Source organism: Trichechus manatus, unplaced genomic scaffold (assembly GCF_000243295.1).
Source record: "Trichechus manatus latirostris isolate Lorelei unplaced genomic scaffold, TriManLat1.0 scaffold00197, whole genome shotgun sequence".
NCBI classification, from domain to species: Eukaryota; Metazoa; Chordata; class Mammalia; order Sirenia; family Trichechidae; genus Trichechus; species Trichechus manatus.
In genome coordinates, this window is record NW_004444133.1 from 1,418,090 (window position 1) to 1,424,436 (window position 6,347).

A 6,347-nucleotide genomic window follows, 5' to 3' on the forward strand; every position below is an offset into this window, starting at 1 on the left:
CTTTTGCTTTTCCCTCACAATAGCTACAGAGTATCTTGATCTATCTTGATCTGTGTTTGAGGACTGGGTCTGTGGCCCTTGAACCACTGACTGTAACTGTCTCTGGCCCTAATCATTTTAGAAGTGGGCCTGGGATTTGGTTCTAATGTTCAGCCTAGGAGCAGGAAGCCAGCTAAAGTATCTTAAAGAAGAGCTAATCAAATGATTAAAGAAACACTTTGCAAACAGAGATCAATACCCTAAGCTCAGCTCTCACTTAAAGTCAGACCACCACTATAATCGATTTCAGTAGGCATTATCTTACTCCATCAAGGAGAATCGAGCCATGTTATCTTCATGTCGGCTGCATACGTGATGCATAATAGGGGTTTAAGTGAGTGAAATCTCAAAGAGAAGAGGAATTCTATGAATAGTTCATCAGTCAAAGATGACAATAAAATGTCAGCTGACTTAATGGAGTTGGTCACCTGCTGCTTCCAGGAAGCTGGCTAATTCAATTTGTCAGCTCCAGGCAGACACTGGGGACTCAGGCTCATGCCTAGAACTCATAAGGACCTATATTGAATTCCAATGTCTCTAGTTTCTCACAGCAGCATGTACAACAGGATCCACTGGCCCCAAAGGTGGGTGGTACTCTGAACTGGCAAAGAATAAACTTAGTGCTGCAGAAGCTATGACCTGACATGGTCTAACTTGCCACTCTCCTACAATCCTGGAACACTGTGATTGCTGTTAGAAGACCTTTGAAAAGCATGTGGGAGCCACCAAGGAGTGAAACTGACCTTGACGTTTACTTTCTTATATAGAATTAGAGTCATATTGCCCAAAGTTGAGAGACATTTTCTTTAGTGTGCACCAAATTCCTCGTGTCTTTCTTGACTAAGAAGAGTGTCTTAGTCATCTAGTGCTGCTATAATAGCAATACCACAAGTGGATGGCTTTAACAAAGAGAAATTTATTCTCTCACTGTCTAGGAGGCTAGAAATCTGAATTCAGAGCATCAGCTCCAGTAGATGGCTTTCTCTCTCAGTCAGCTCTGAGAATGTCCTTATCATCAGTCTTCCCTGGTTGAGGAGCTTCTCAGCACAGGGACCTGAGATCCAAAGGACACACTCCCCTCTTGGATCTTCATTCTTGGTTATATGAGGTCCCTTTCCTCTCTGCTCAATTCTCTTTTATATCTCAAAAGAGATTGACTGAAGATACAACCTAATCCTGTAGATTGAGTCTTGCCTCATTAACATAACTGCCTTTAATCCTGCCTCATTAACATCATAGAGATTAGGATTTACAACACACAGGATAATTACATCAGATCACAGAATGGTGAACAACCACACAATACTGGGAACCATGGCCTAGCCAAGTTGATACACATTTTTCGGGGACACAATTTAATCCATAACAAGGAGGTAGTAACTTCCCCCTGACTTACCAATTCTCAACAAAAATAACTCCTCTGCCTCTTCAATGAGTGCAACACCCCACAACAGATAACATTCATTTAAAAATTTTCCTCTGCAGGATACTGAGTTTGTATGGATACTGTTCAAAGACTTTTAGAAGATGCAAGAATACAAAAGCTAGGTGCTAAGGTCCTTGAGCGGTACAAATGGTTTGCTTGCAGGCTACTAATTGAAAGGTTGGTGGTTCAAATCCATCCAGCAGTGCTGCATAAGAAAGGGCTGGCAATCTACTTCTGTAAGATTACAGCTATTGAAAACCCTGTGGAGTACACCCTACTGTGAAATTTACTCAATGGCAACAGCTTTGGTTTTTGGTTTGTAGCTTAATTTGGAACTTAGTTATAAGAATAGAGTAAAAACATTGTTCTCCTTTTGTGGGGTAGACGCCAATGTTAAAGAAGGCATAGCCTAACTTTCCAACCAAAAAAGCAAAAGTTCAGGTGTGCAGGATTACTTCTGGGAATGTCCAAATCATTTGAGAGCATTTGCCTTTTGTGAATGACTTAATTAGCATTCTCGGGGCTACCCAGCAATGGTCCTAAAGGAGTAGCTCTGAGAGTTATTTAAGAACTTTCCCAGGGCCCTGTGGTACTATTAAATATCAATCTCCAGTTGCAGGTTGGGAGTGAGGGCAGTGTACAGTTACAGAAGGAGTGAGTGTCAACATTTTTCATGCCTGGCCTGCCATCCTAGCAAGCTGCTTGGGTAAAAACCATCTAAACTTTATAGGCTTTGAACATGTGGCACTCCACACATATTGTAGGGCATTTGAATTGACTGGTAATTTTGAATAAGCAGGATTTCTTGTTGAGTTCACTAGAATTTCCTGTCATATGTTTTAGATTTTCAAAGCAGTGAAGCAGGAGGCCTGGAGCTTTCAGTATTAGGGAACCAATTTTGAATGATGCCAAAGACCCAAATCTTAGAAAATTAAATAATCATTGTAACACGGGTAATGCTTATCACTTTAGAAGGCAGAAGTCTTACTGGGAGACTTGTGTGCAAAGTTAATTAGATCCAGCTGCTGCCCGCCTCCGTCTGGATTTGAGACAATCTTGGGAGTGGTTTTATTTTTTACCGTTCCACAGCAAGATTTTTACCTAGCTTTAGAAACACCTGTTTTGCTGTTACCTTGTCTGTACTCCCATGCCTCTCACTCCCAAATAATAAAAGAAAAAGAGTCTATAGAGAAGATAGGTGCAATCTAATTGAATAGGCAACCTGGGTTGCCAATGGGTCAATTCTGACTTATAGTGACCCTGTAGGACAGGGTAGAACTGCCCCATAGGGTTTCCGATGGAGTAATTGGTAGGTTCTAACTACCAAACTTGCAGTTAGCAGCCAAGCTCTTAACCACTGCACCACCAAGGCTCCTTGGGTCCCCTATAGGTTTGACTTTATTTAGAGTTGGCTTTATCAAACTGGAAGGTGAATTCAAAGGTCTGGAGACTATGCCAAAGGAAATATGGAGGACTGTTTTCCCACAGTAAACAAAATAAACAATTAGCTTAAACAGCTACCAAAGTCAATGCAGGATACACATCATACACGTCATACAAGTGTTTCCTATGAAACACATCCTATAAGACATCTTCTGTCACCTCCCCTTTTCTTACACAACATAATTTACCTAACTATTCCAATCCCCTTCTCTGGAATGAAGTAGTCCATCCGTACAATTTAGAACTACACCATTCCATGCATTGTTTTTATCTGTAATAATCCTGTCTCCTCTTGGGAATTGTAAGTTCATTTATGGAGTCAGTTGTCTGGAAGGGAGGAAGGTACCATGTCTTGCACTAAACCCCACAGGATCAATCACCCATTACCCATTGCCTTCAAGACGATTCTGACTCTTAGCAACCCTATAGGACAGAGTAGAACTCCTCTATACCGTTTCCAAGGTTGTAATCTTTACAGAAGCAGACTGCCACATTTTTCTTCTATGAGTTCTGATCACTGACCTTTCTGTTAAGAGCCAAGTGCTTAACCACTGTACAACTAGGCTCCTGGGATCAAGCACACTACTGAGTATATTACGATGTACAGGAATACCTTGGAGATATTGTGGGTTTGGTTCCAGACCACCGCAATAAAGTGAATATTGCAATAAAGCAAGTCATATGCATTTTTTGGTTTCTCAGTATATATAAAAGTTATATTTACACTATACTGTAGTCCGTTAAGTGTGTAGTAGCTTTATGTCTAAAAAAAAATGTACATACCTTAATTAAAAAATACTTTATTGCTAAAAAAATGCTAACAATCATCTGAGCCTTCAGCAAGTCATAATCTTTTTGTTGGTGGAGGGTCTTGCCTCGATGTTGATGGCTGCTGACTGATCAGGGTGGTGGTTGCTGAAGGTTGGGCATACCCCGGCTATGGCAATTTCTTAAAATAAGACAACAATGAAGTTTGCCTCATCAATTGACTCTTCCTTTTGTGAAAGATTTCTCTGTAGCATGTGATGCTGTTGATAGCATTTTACCCACAGTAGAAATTCTTTCAAAATTGGAATCAATCCTCTCAAACCCTGCCACTGCTTTATCAACTAAATTTATGTAATATTCTAAATCCTTCTTTGTCATTTCAACAATGTCCACAGCATCTTCACCAGCAGTAGTTTCCATCTCAAGAAACCACTTTCTTTGCTCATCCATAAGAAGCAACTCCTCATCTGTTAAAGTTTTATCATGAGATTGCAGCAATTCAGTCACATCTTCAGGCTCCACTTTTAATTCTAGTTCTCTTGCTATTTCCACCATATCTGCGCTTACTTTCTCCATTGAAGTCTTGAGCCCCTCAAAGTCATCCATGAGGGTTGGAATCAACTTTTTCCAAACTCCTGTTAATGTTGATATTTTGGCCTCCTCCCCTGACTCATGAATGTTCTTAATGGCATCTAGAATGGCAAATCCATTCCAGAAGGTTTTCAATTTACTTTGCCCAGATCCATCAGAGGAATTACTATCTGTGGCAGCTATAGCCTTATGAAATGTGTTTCTTAACTAAGACCTGAAAGTCAAAATTACTCCTTGATCCATGGGCTGCAGAATGGATGTTGTTTTCGCAGGCATGAAAACAACATTAATCTCCTTGTACATCCTCAACAGAGCTCTTGGGTGACCAGGTGCATTGTCAATGAGCAGTAGTAATTTGAAATGAATCTTTTTTTCTGAGCAGTAGATCTCAACAGTGGAATTAAAATATTCACTAAACCATGTTGTAAACAGATGTGCTGTCATTCAGGCTTTGTTGTTCCATTTATAGAGCACAGGCAGAGTAGATTTAGTATAATTCTTAAGGGCCCTAGGATTTAGGGAATGGTAAATGACCATTGGTTTCATTCAGCTTAAAGACACCAGCTGCGTTAGCCCCTAACGAGAGAGTCAGCTTGTCCTTTGAAGATTTGAAGCCAGGCATTGACTTCTCCTTTCTAGCTATGAAAATCCTAGATGGCATCTTCTTCCAATAGAGTTTCATTGACATTGAAAATCTGTTGTTTAGTGTAGCCAGTTATCTTAGGTCAATCTTCTGGATAACTTGCTACAGCTTCTACATCAGCACTTGCTGCTTCACCTTGCACTTTTATGTTATGGAGATGACTTCTTTCCTTAAACTTCATGAACCAACCTCTGCTAGCTTCAAACATTTCTTCTGTAGCTTCCTTACCTCTCTAAGTCTTCATAGAATTGAAGAGAGTTAGGGCCTTGCTCTGGATTAGGCTTTGGCTAAGGGAATGTTGTGGCTGGTTTGATCTTCTATCCAGACCACTAAAACTTTCTCCATATCAGCAATAAGGCTGTTTCACTTTCTTATCATTTGTGTGTTCACTGGAGTAGCATTTTTAATTTCCTTCAAGAGCTTTTCCTTTGCATTCAACAACTTGGCTAACTGTTTGGTGCAAGAGGCCTAGCTTTTGGTCTATCATGGCTTTTGATATATCTTCCTCACTGAGTTTAATCATTTCTAGCTTTTGATTTAAAGTGAGAGACATGGGACTTTTCCTTTCACTTGAACCCTTAGAGACCATTGTAGGGTTGTTAATTGGCCTAATTTCAATATTATCATGTCTCAGGGAATAGGGAGGCCTGAGGAGAGGGATAGAGATGGGGGAAAGGCTGGTGGGGGGAGCAGTCAGAACACACACAACATTGATCGATTAAGTTCGCCGTTTTATACGGGCCCAGTTTGTGGTGGCCCAAAACAATTACAATAGTATTATCAAAGATCACTGATCACAGATCATAACAAATATAATAATAATGGAAAAGTGTGAAATATTGTGAGAATTACCAAAATGTGACACAAAGCATGAAGTGAGCACCTACCGTTGGAAAAATGGCAGCAATAGACTTGCTCGACGCAGAGTTGCCACAACCTTCAGTTTGTGAAAAACGCAGTTTCTGTGAAATGCAATAAAGTGAAGCACAATAAAATGAAGTATACCTGTATAATAAATATTGATTGAGTAATTCTACTTTTACTTTATATACTGGTAAGAGTCTAGGACCAAAAGAGACCTGAGTTCTGATCCTCATGCCTCAGTTTCCTCATCAACAGAGTGAGGGTGATGCATTAGATTCAGTAGTTCTCAAACTTTTCATTTAGCTGTGGACCTGTTTTTTTGAAAGTGAAGTATTATTTTATCTGAAGCACCAATAAGCAAGAGCTTATTAAACATTCTATATTAAAGTTTGAAACTCATCATGGTTACTTATTTTAAGTCAATCAAAGTGAGCAACGAGGCTTTCTTTATGAACACAAAATTGGAAATCCGGGGTATGGCGGTAAGTGGTGTCTTACAGCAGCCTCAGCAGCAAACTTATTGCTGTATTTTGCTGAGGTTTTACAATATTGAGAAAATTCTGATTCACAGAG